We start from the raw sequence: 12374 nt of genomic DNA, 5'->3' as shown, positions 1-12374 counted from the left end.
TTTAGGAAGCTCTGCTGGCTGATTGTCCTCTGTGGTTCCTGGTCCTACCTCCAAAAGTCCTTCCTCTTTCATTTTCTTCTTTGGCCAAGTCTGAAGCAGACAATGAGAAATATGCCACCTTTAGGAGCCAGTAGGCTTTCTTCTATCTGGTTAGCTATATGGTATATATTATATGTACACATATAACCAATTTGTTGTGCTAGGTGCTGAATGAGGCACCAAAAAGCCAATATAATACTACCCCCAAATTCCACTACACGTGCATTAATTAGTCCCATACATACTCTGCTGCAATTTACACATGCCCCCAGCACGAGCCTTTGCTGTATAGTGCTTATGTAATGATCAGTGCGGTAAGACAAAAGAATGTTTGGATCCATGATCTTAGGCAAGTTACTTGATGTCTCTATCTGAATTTTCCCATCTGTGAAATTCTATTGTTACGTTAAGAAGATTAAAGGACCAACAAATGAAATGTTTGTGTACCGTAGAAATGTTTACTCAGAGTTTTCACATTTTTCCCTTCTCAAATCCATACAAAAATTTTAGATGGAGATTATAAGTATTCCTGTTTTATATGAGGAAACTAGAATTAAAAAGATAATGACTTGCCCAAGATTTCCCAGCTAAAAAATGACAGTATGACAGTGTGGAGATTTCTGATCTTATTGGTTGCGTGCTTTCTTCTGCTCCCACCGCAGCTGATTGTTGGTTTGTGGTTGAAATTATTAAAATCTATAAAACACTAAATAAATATTTTCCTTAACTTATGATATCAAAGAGTGATGTAATTAGTGACAAGAATATTGCCATCTGCTTTATATTTGTCTACATTGTAAAGGACAGATAGATCCTGATGTAGAGCTAGATCTCTCTATCTGTGTGTGTGTCTTTTTCTCTCTCCTCTCTCTTTTTTAAACTTAAAAAATTTATTTATTTATTATTTTTATTTTATGTATATGTGTGTATTTCCTGCATGTAGGTAAGTGCACCTGTGTCATATAATACCCGGGGAGGTCAGAAGAGGCTGTCGGATCCCCTGGGACTGGAGTTATGGACAGTTGTTAGCTGCCATGTGGGTGCTGGGATTCAAACCCGGATCTTCTGCAAGAACAACCAGTGTTCTTAACTGCTGAGCCATCTCTCCAGCCCCTCTCTCTTTCTTTTGTAAAGACTTATTTATTTATATTTTATGTGTATGAGTGTTTACCTGCGTGGGTGTGTGTTTGTATGTGTGTGTGTGTGTGTGTGTGTGTGTACTGTGTGCCTTCCTGGTGACCCCAGAGGCTAGAAGAGGGTGTTAGACACCTTGGAACTGGAGTTATAAACAGCTGTGAGCCACCATGTAGGTGCTGGGAACTGAACCTGGGTCTTCTGTAAGAAGAGTTAATGCTCTTAACTGCTGAGTCATCTCTCAACCCCAGGGCTAAGTCTCTTAAATTATTGCAGCATGAATCAATTCAGAGAATACAGAAATGGTACTGTCAGTTATATCCAATCAATCCAACCAATACTGTCCAAGTGATCAAAACTACTATAAAAAGAATTAATATATTATATTTAATGAAAGACCTGTTCACGACAAAGTAGTGTTTTCAATTGAAGTTCACTGCTGCAGAATATAATTAAAGCCAAAACAGAATGTTTGGGTCACATTAGGAAGAAAAATAACCTACACTTGAGGTTCATATTACAAATAAGAGATTATCTCTTCCTCCTTAAACAGAACTAATGAAAACCACCTTTCAGGGAACACTTAATCTCCCATCTAAAGTTTTGCTGTTTTATGGGCAATGCAATGAGAATTTTCAGGTCTCTAACTTATCAGTGAGTAGGAAGCATTCCCCTGAGGTATTCTCTAAGAAGAAGTATATTTTATTCCTTAACTACTGGCTTTCTAGGTAGTGAGCATGTAGACCAATTATGTTTTCCCAGTTGTGTGTCTTGGATCTCATTAATGGATAGTAGTGTTTTTGCACCATTTTTAGAGTCAATTCCTTGGACTGAAAACATTTATTGAAGCTAAGGTTAATTTTTTTCAAACAAATTTTAAAATTTAGAGCTTTTGCCTATGAGATGCTATACACAAAAGTAATTTTATGAACTCAGAAAAAAAGTTAAATATTATGTAGGTTTGAACACAGTTGTAAATTTGTTCACCAATATCAACTTTCATTATTTTTATTTCACTTATTCATCTCTTGAAGATGTTTCTTTCTGATTCGTTTTCCCAACTGTAGCAGAAACTGGCAGATGTTCAATGCAATACTGCTCTCTCATCCTCTTCCGTTGTAATAAAAGACAATGCCAGACAGTTACAGTATGCAGCCTTCAGTCTCAGCTGTTAGGTGTGGTCATATACGTTTATTTTAGTGCAATTAATAGTAAGCTTAGTCTATCCAAACTTTCCCTTCCAGCTACTCTGGCCACCTGTGTGTAATCCTCTCCTCCACTGGGTATAGCTAGCTGACCTATGTAAGTAAGAGGGGTTTTGCAGAAATAATGGAATGTAATTTTCACGCAAGATAAAATATATTGATGATTTTTCTTGTTTTTTAGATAACTTTTTGTGAGGAAAATCAGCCTTCATGTCAGGAAGACATTCAGGCTGCTTCCTAGAGCAGTCTGTGTGGCAAAGCCAGAGGCTATTTGCTCACGACCAGGACTAATGAGTCATTGGAAGCAGACACTAGGCCACAGTCAAGCCTTTATAAGCTTGTACTTATAAGGCAAGATAGAAAGCCAGGGAAAAGGCAGGGATTCCAGATGAAGCTTCTCACCAGCAGGGAAAGAAAATTCCAGCACAGTTAAAGACTAGCTGCTTAAGGCCTTTCTCCTTTTCCGGCTATAAACTTGTAGGTTGTTTTGTTAGTTAGTCCATTTGTTTGTTTTAGGAATTCCACCAGAAACTCCAGTTACAGGAAGAGGAAGAGAAGACGTACTAAAACCCTTGTTCAGCCCCAGCAGCTCCTGGTTTTACTTTAACCAGATTATAATACCATTTAAGATATCTCTGGAGTCATCCTACAAGCTCACTTATCGAGAGAGAGAGAGAGAGAGAGAGAGAGAGAGAGAGAGAGAGAAATGGTGTCTATGGCTAGTACGATACGATGAACTGCAGCCTCCCTTAAGGCACCTGTGCCTATCCCTGGGTATGTCTTACTCTGCTGCTCTCTTCTGAGCCCATATCCATATTTAGGTGTCTTGCTCTCTGAGTGTCTCTCTTCTTAACCCTCATGCTAGAGCCTTCATTACAATATCCACCTCTGCTTCAAACTAGCTAGACCTGAAATTCTTTTCTGCATTGAAGCCGCAAATCCCATTTGGCCTGAGTCAAGGTCCCTAAGACCTCCTCAGGCTGCTGAAAGGGACTGCATGGAACTGTGCCTCTGTCCCCTCACTGCAGACACACTAGACATCTGACTGCAACCTCCTGAAGGACCCTGAGCCAGAACTGTGGTGCTAAGTCACTTCCAAGCTACTCACCCATAAAAACTATGAAATACTAAATGCTAATTACTTCACTAGGCTGCTAAGCTTATTACGCAAGAATAGGTAAGTGATACATTCATGTGCACAGGGGTGCTCATGGTAGTCTTAGAAATCATGCACTAAAGATAACAGAGCTGCAATGAGCTCCAGCTCCTGGAAGACTGTGCAGAGGGTCCTCCACTTCCCACATCAATCTGGATTGTCGAGAAAGAAAATCCATGACCAAGAAGGGTATCCCAAGGGTATAAGATTAATTGAACACAAATCATTCACTCTAAGTACAGAACCCCAGTAGATCGTTTTCATAAATGCAGAAAAAGATTTTGTTACAATTCATCACCCTTTTGTTAAAAACGTCACGAGTTAGGGAATAGGAATGAGTGTCCTTACTTTCTTATAAGATAGTTATAGAAACATACAGCTAACATCACACTCAAGAATCATACATTCTCGTCAGATCAGAAGCAAGGAGTGGAGGCCTCTCATGTTTTCTACTCAACAATAGAGATACTAGCTATTATATTATTATATCATATATATTATAGCTATTATGTTATAATGCAATAAGGAAAGAAGGAGAGAGAAAAGAATAAAGATTTGAAAAAAGTAAGACTATCTCTGTAGACATTACAAATTATATATGTATTCTAATTCAGCCACAACCCCTGAATTAGGATGAATTTGATCTGAGCATGCTTTTAATTTTATAAGTTACACTGTATGTTACTTCAACTTAGGCAAAATTGTGATGTCATAGAAATTTAGTACTTTCATGTCTTTTGGAGTTTCAAGCATATATTTAATCCCAGTCTCCCAACAACTGTTAGCCCAGAGCTAACAGATCCTCCTGGTCTATTTTTCTCCAATAATATCTAATTATTACTTCTCTTTTAAAACACCTTTTATTATTAAAAACACATATCCTCTCATGTTTGAGATCCCTAGTCAGGTGAATTGTCTCAGAGCTGTCACTGAGGAAAATATCAGAAAAATGATTCCAAACCAATAAACTTAGGTTCTCATGTGTTGTTACTCCCAAGGATATCTGCACTGAAATAATGAATAATAATGTTTGTATGAAATAACAATGAAGTTAAGATAAGAAGGATGCCACAGTAGAAACACTAGGTATTGAATATGATAATTTTACATACTATGGAACACTAGGAATTTAGTTTGTCTTTTTAAAAAGAAAACAACAGTAAGCTAAGTGTAATGGCTCCTGTCTGTAATCTCAGTGCTCAGGAGACTGAGCCAGGAGAAGCACCCTGAGTTAGAGGCAATCCTAGACTACATAACGAGTTCCAGGCCAACCTCGAATACAAAGACCCTACCTCAACAAGCAAAAGAAGAAAAAAAAGAAGGAAATCCAGCAACAATAAAAAACTCATATGTTAAAAAAAATCTTCAAAATCTCATTGAGTGAGTAATCTCTGACCAGGGACTGAAAGAAGTATGTAGTCCAAAGGCATCGCCTGACAAATTAGCACTGAACACATTAAGTAAATTATGTGAATTGAGTTTACTTACCATGAACTCACAGTAAGAAAAAGTCAGGGATTGCCACAGCTTATAATTTAATAGGCATTTCTCTCCAATTTAAAAAATGTTCGAGGCATCAGAATTCTAAATATTCAGTGTAAGCTTGCTCTAGAAATAAACTTACCCTTTCCTGTCCAAGGGCATCTAAAAATAAAGTAACCTTGGTCTTTAGTATAAGGTAGAAGAAATTAAAGAAAAACAAAACAAAACCAAACCAAACCAAGGTTTTAGAAACTGTGTTGCCAAAATCCTCAAGCTTAAGAATTTAAGGACTCCCTTGTCTCTAGTATACCCACATGATTATTAAAAACAAATGCAAATTTGAGAGCACCCACCTGTAGTCTCAGACTCTACAGTAGAGTTCTGATAAATGAAACTCCAGTTAAACTGAATGTCTCAAAGTAAAAGTAAACAAAATAAAACATATAAGTGGAAAGGCACCATAAGTAAATGATAAACTTCAGGAACATGAGTACTACCTCTTGTCTTAGTTACTTTTTTGTTACTGTGATAAAACACCATGACCAAGGGAACTTATCAAAGGAAGAGTTTATTTGAGCTTATGGTTCCATGAGAATTAGAGTTGGTCATGGGAGGGAGCCATGATGTCAGGAGAGGACTGGAGTAGGAGTAGAGGATCACATCTTCAAGCAGGCACAGGAAGCAGAGAACAGCTGGAGAGCTGGCAAAACTTAAGAACTCTCTAGAAGCCCGTCCCCAGTAACGTGTTTCCTCCAGCATGGCCACACCTTCTAAGACATCCTAAAACAGCGCCACCAACTAGGGACAAAAATGTCCAAATACTTGGAGCCTATGGGGGACATTCTTACATTCTCATCAAACCATCACATATATCTACACACATCAGACAAACTATGAAGTTAAACATTGAAGTTAAAATGTTTACTATGCTAGAACAAAATAAGAAATTAGCTTCAAATTCTATACTAGGAATAAAATATTTCTAAAACATACTCAGAAATTGGTAGAAAAGTAATATATTATAAACAAATGAAGTTTCTCCTTGGAATTCAACACTGGAAAAACACTAGTTAAAAAATTTATCACATGAACAGGTTAAAGGAGAAAACATAAATGATCATCTTAGAGGCAGAAAAAATGTACAAAAATTTAACATTTATTCATAATAAAAAACACTTGTAGCTAACTGGAATTAGAATAAACTTCCTTAATCTAAGAAGAATAAATATAACTAAAGAAAACATTGAGTTTTTTGTTTCTTTCTTTTTGAGACAGGCTCTTCATATATATATATCCTCCAGAGAAAAATGGCTCTTCCTCTCCCATCAACGATCAGCTGCCAATAGCTCCTCATCTGAGGGTAAGTCCCTCTCCTATCCAGACTGGAACTTTGACCAGCTTAATTTTGTGCAGGTCTTATGCAGGTAACCACAATTGCTATGGGTTCATGAGTGCAGTATCTCTGCCATACACAGAAGACAGCATTTCACAGTCTGCCTCCCCGTCATCTGGCTCTTACATTTTTTCCTTCCCCCTCTTCTTTGATGTTCCCTGAGCCTCGGAGGTTGATATAGATGTCCCATTTTTGGGCTTAGGACTCATGGTCACTTATTCTCAGCATTTTGGATCGCTATGACTCTCTGTATTAACTGCTTCTCACTTCACAAAGAAACTTCTCTGACCAAGGGCAGCCAAGAGCTATGGGTATAAACATAAATATTTAGAAGGCAGTTTGACAACATGACCATTTAACAAAATAATGTTAATAATAGGATCCTCTCTAGGGCCTAGTAGTGATGGGGTCCTTTGGGTTTATGTCCAAAGCTGGGTGGTATATGGTAGTTCTATTTTTAGCTTTTTGAGAAACTTCCACGCTGATTTCCAGAGTGACTGCACCAGTTTACATTCCCACCAACAGTGGCGAAGGGTTTCCTTTCTCTACATCCTCACCAAAATTTGTTGCCATTTATTTTCTAGATGACAGTCATTCCAATTAGAGATGGAATCTGAGTAGTTGTAGCTTACATTTCCCGAATGGCTAATGATGTTAAACATTTAAAAAAAATATTTATAAGAGATTTGAAGTTCTTCGGAGAACTCTGTTCATTTCTATAGCTCAGGTTTTTTTTTTTCTGTTTGGGTTGCTTATTTTTTTTGGTGTTCAGTTTCTTGAGTTTCTTGTGTAATCTAGACACTAATCCTGTCAGATTTATAGTTGGCAACGATTTCCTCCCATTCTGTGTGCTGACTCTTCACTCAACTGATAGTTTCCTTTGCTATACAAAAGCTTTTTAATTTTATGATGCGCAACTTGTAATTATTGGCCTTATTTTCTAAGTGGTTATAGTCCAATTCAGATAATTGTTAGCTCTGCCTTTATTATGAAGTGTTTTTCCTACTTTTTCCTCTTGCAGTCCCAGAGTTTCATGTCTTATGTTGAGGTCTTTGATCCAGAGTTGAGTTTTGTATAGAATGAAAGATGAGGATCTATTTTCATTCTTCTACTTGTAGACATCAAGTTTTCCCAGTACCGTTTGTTAAAGGTTGTCTTTTCTCCAACGTTTATTTTTGCCAACTTTGTAAAACATCAGGCGACTTCAAGTTGTGTGGCATTGTACCTGGGTCCTCTATTCTATTCCATTGATTTACACATCTGTTTTTGTACCAGTACCATGCTGTTTTTGTTGCTGTGGCTCTGTAATATAACTTGAAATCAGGTATAGCTCAGGATTGCTCTGGTTATCTGGGGATCTTTTGTGCTTCCATGTGAGTTTTAAGTTGCTTTGTTTTTCTATTTCTGTGAAGAATGCTACTGGAAGTTTGATTGTGATGGCACTGAATTTTCACATTGCTTCTGATGGTGATTTTTCATAATATTAATCTTACCAATCCATGAACACAGGAGGTCTTTTTATATTCTATGCTCTTTCTCAATTTCTTTCTTCAGTGTTTTAAAGTTTTCATTATAGAGGTCCTTTCATATCCTTGGTTAGGGTTATTCCAAGGTTGTTGTTGTTTGACTTTGTTTTGTTTTGTTTGGGGAGCTGCTGTGAATGGAAGTTTTCCCTGATTTCTTTCTCAATATGCTTGTCATTGGTATACGGGAAAGCTACTGGGTTTGTGGACTAAATCTGTATTTTGCCCCTGGCTGAAAGTGTTGGTCAGTTTCTAAGAGTTTTATGATGGGATCTCTAGAGTCTCTAATGTATATAATCATATTACCTGCAATAGAGATACTTTGACGTCTTTATTTACCGTTCTTATCCCTTTTGTTTTCTTCTCTTATTGATTTAGCTAAGACTTCCAGTGCTATACTGAGTAAGAATGAGATAGTGGACACCTTTGTCTTCTACCTGGTTTTAGGGAAAATATTTAAAATTTTTCTCATTTAATGTGTTAGCCTAAGTTTGTCATATATAGCCTTTATTATGGTGAAACAATAGTATTTATTATGTCCTTCTATTCCAAATTACTTTAGGACTTTTAACATGAAAAGATGTTGGATTTTTGTCAAAAGCCTTTTCTGTGTCTATCCAGATAAACAGTATTTCTGTACTTGAGACCATTTATGTAATTTATAACATTTACTGAATTATGTATATTGACCAATCCCTGCATCTCTGAAATAAAGCCAATATAATCATGGTGAATGATTTTTTTTTCTTAAATGTTTTTATTGATTCTTTGAGAATCTTGTAAAATGTACTTTCATGATACTCAGACCCCACCCCATCTCCATCCATACTTTACTACTGCCCAACATCATATCCTATAATATTTTTTAAAGGTCTATTGAGTCTAATGCTCTTGGTGCGGGTCCATCCCTTGAAGCCTGATTGACCTACCAGGCATCACACCTTTAAAGAAAACTGACTCTCTCTCTCCCTGAAGCTATTAATCACCAATAGATCCTCATCTAGGGCTGGAGCTTCTTGTCCACCTCCCCATTTATGCTGGGATTTTGTTTGGCTTGTATTTACACAGGTCTTGTGCATGCTCTCACAAGTGCTCTGGGCTTATATGTGCAACTGCCTTGTGTTAAGAAAACATGGTTTCCTTGTATTCATCCAGCCACCACCTGTGGCTCTTACTATCTTCCTGCCTCCTTTTCTGTAATGAATGATCCCTCAGCCTTGAGAGAAGAGAGTGTGATATAGGTGTCTGATTTAGGGCTGAGAACTTTACAGTTTTTTATTCTTTAAATGGTAACCAGTTGTGGGTCTCTGTGTTAATCACCATCTGCTGTAGGAAGAAACTTCTCTGGTGAGAGTCTTTAGGAGCTGGCTTAATACTATGTCCATTTAAGCAGAATAACAGTAGTAGGTTCTCCCTTATGGCCTGTGACATGTTTAGCCACAGGCTCTTGGCCCCGATAACAGTGCCACGTATGGGCCCCATTTTTGAAGTGGGCCTTAAATCCAATCAGAAAGTGGAGGTGGTTGGTTACTTCCATAACATTCATGCCACCATTGTGCTTGTCAGGCCAGTCATTAACATACCTTGCAGGGTCCACTGCTGGGTAGCATGAATAACACCTTCTCACATCATGAAAGCTAGCCAATAGGAATGAATCTGTGAGGTCAGTACTTGTTTGATTTCTCTATGTTTTACAACTCAAGTTATGTAGTGTCTTCAGCAACACAGTCTTACCATCAGGTTCTTGTGGGTAACCAAGAGCAATGGCAATAGCCAGTATTGCTTGAGGGTCCTTGGAGTCCCTCTGGTCAACAACTCTAAAAGAAGGAGCCCGCTCCTGGCGTTGAGCTTTTTATTTGCTAGTCTATAGTATCTGGTAGGGGTGTTGTCCCTCCCCCATTATAGGATAACTCCATTTAAACTCATTTTATGTTGTAGATGTGTATATTGTAAGAAGACTCTAAAGTAGTAGACTTCCATATGACTCTTTAAATGACTGTTAGTGTTAGCTACCCCTTTCCTTACTCCCTTATGCTTTGCCCTTCCAGCTCACACCCCATTTAACTTTTTCTACTCCATTATTCCTCTTTCCTACATATCACCGAATTATTTCTCCCCTCTAATGACCCTTCCACATGACTCCTTATTAGTTTCCTGACATCTATGGCATTTCAATTGAAAGACACATATCTAAAGATTCAAAGCTAGCATTTACTTGTGGGAGAGAACATATGATGTTTGTGTGTCTAGGTCTGGGTTACCTCACTCACTGATTGTTTCCAGTGAGTTTTCCATCCATTTACCTGTTTTCCATCCATTTACCTCTGAGTGTCGTTTTTCTTAACAGCTGAGTATTAGCCCATTGTATAAATGTGCCATACTTTCATTATACATTCATCATTTTTTGTTTACTCCCACTTAAGAGGGACTTTTCTTTTTTCTTTTTTAAAATAATTTATTGAGAATTTCATACATGCTCTGCAAGAGCAGTCAGTGCTCTTAACCGCTGAGCCATCTCTCCAGCCCCCATAATTTCTTTTTAAAAAAAATTTCTTGAGAATTTCATACAGGCATATAAGCATATAAGGTGTTTTGATCAAATCCATGTCCACTCCCTCCTCTCCAACTCCTCCCATATCTCCCCATGACTTTTTTCTGATAACTTCATGCACTCTTTCTTCTTTTTTGCTACTCTAACATCCCCTCCTCTGAAGAGGTAACCCTAAAATCTTTTAGGATTTGATAAGAGCTCTAAAATACTTTTGACATTTTTGGCTTTTGGAGGAGATTATGTTGCTAAGAGGCCCAAGGACATTTTGATTTTTATCCAAGAAACCGGGTACTTATCTTTGGGGTATTTTTACACTAACTGCCTAGCCAATTCCTACCTCCTATTCTCATCACACCATCCTCTGAAGAGGTTACCCAAATTGCTGATAGGGAATTGGGATGCAGACCACTCTAGCTTCTTCCATGCTGAATAGGGATAGAGGGCGAGGCAATTGGGGTACCCCTTCAGTGGGTCTATCTAAAAGACTTCCAAATTGCATAACTCTTATTTGTAGGGATAAAAGAAAGTTTTTGACTGGTGATAGGAGATGTGAAGGAGAAGTAAAGGCAAGAGTAGTTAGCATTACAAGTTCTAGACAGGGACCCAGAAAAAAAGTCAGAACAGGGAAAATTTCAAATGTTCATATCAGAGTCCATTGGAATTTCTTGAAGAGAGCTTCCAAAGGCATCCCTCTATTGGGCTCCTCCTCATTTTTCTTTCGTGTGCCAAGGCTTTACTTGAGAGTGATGGACTCAGAATTTGTTTTCAGGCACTTTGATAGCTGTTGGAGCGGCTAGAATCAGTGTCAGTTCCCTCTCAAAGGCTTCTAGATGGGGAGGAAAACAAATTTATCCGTCATTTTACAAAAATAGCTGGTTGTCTCCCTTAGCTACAGGTGGGCACTATAGTATTGAAAACCAAGATTTGAAGTCTTACATCTGAGCAACACTTTCTGCTTAGAAACAAAATCATCACTGAGAAATAATTGAAAATTTGTTTGTTAATGTTATTATGACCTGTAATCATAAAAAAGAAAATGAGACTGTGAAGGATGTTAAATGAACATGGGAATGGAGATATTTTCCAAAATAGAAAAAAATTGAGAAAACCTAAGCAAGTGATGAAGGTCTGTGTAGATTTGTTATGATATATAAAGGATGAGACAAAAATAATATACACATAATCTTAGAAATTCTAAGGTCATAGTTTAGTCAACTAGTTCAAGGAGCAAAATATATACCCAGTCAAGGTTTATCTGAGAATGTTTGGTTTTTGTCCAAGCTGTATCTACATAGCTCATGGTAATTAAAAGGACCAGACTGGTGGAACTAACCTTCTTGGATGTTTAACAGACATACTTTGAGGTCTATACTAATCTGGTCAGAGGGACTTAAAGGACGGTGTTTTGTTCCTTGCCCTCTAAGGTCAACTAAGTTCCAGGGGACTTTGGAGCATCTCTCAAAATGTCCTGTAACTGTGGTGACCCACCTGTCCTCTTATTCAGGGAGGCCATGGAGACCCCACCAGATGGACTTGAACCAGTGTCCAGTCTACAAAGAGGAGGGTCAACTCAGAGGAAACATTTCCTCCATGCTTCCAAGTGAAGCCAGCCATGGTCAAGCAGGACCTTTGACTTACCTTCACATAGATGGAACTGGTAAAAGAAAAGGAGCCAGGAGCTCCTCCCAAGCCCATGTGACCCCAAGGAACAGAACCTCAAACCATCTTAAGAGTAACAATAAATTGGTTTTATTTTGAACTCCTTCTTTTACTTTATCCCCGAGGTTCCTTGTATAACCCTCCTTCCCCACTCCCATTAAAATAACCCCATTTTTATCCCTATCTCCCTTATTAATACCTGTTTCCTACTGTTCTTCTCTTTCGGGTTCTT

At 37.9% G+C, this 12374-nt stretch overlaps 1 long non-coding RNA gene across 1 annotated transcript in view; it reads left to right on the top strand.

Moving 5' to 3' along the window:
- The window catches only part of LOC115067275, a 46539-nt gene extending 34512 nt beyond the window's left edge, over positions 1–12027 (top strand). The window contains exons 2-3 of the long non-coding RNA XR_003846695.1: positions 6292–6376; positions 11988–12027. This is a non-coding gene — a long non-coding RNA (uncharacterized LOC115067275). The remainder of the gene's footprint in view (positions 1–6291; positions 6377–11987) is intronic.
- The last annotated feature ends 347 nt before the right edge of the window (positions 12028–12374 follow it).

Source organism: Nannospalax galili, unplaced genomic scaffold (genome assembly GCF_000622305.1).
Source record: "Nannospalax galili isolate Female #2095 unplaced genomic scaffold, S.galili_v1.0 scaffold805, whole genome shotgun sequence".
NCBI classification, from domain to species: Eukaryota; Metazoa; Chordata; class Mammalia; order Rodentia; family Spalacidae; genus Nannospalax; species Nannospalax galili.
The sequence above is the reverse complement of the archived record's forward strand: the minus strand, read 5'-3'. Positions and strand labels throughout refer to the sequence as shown.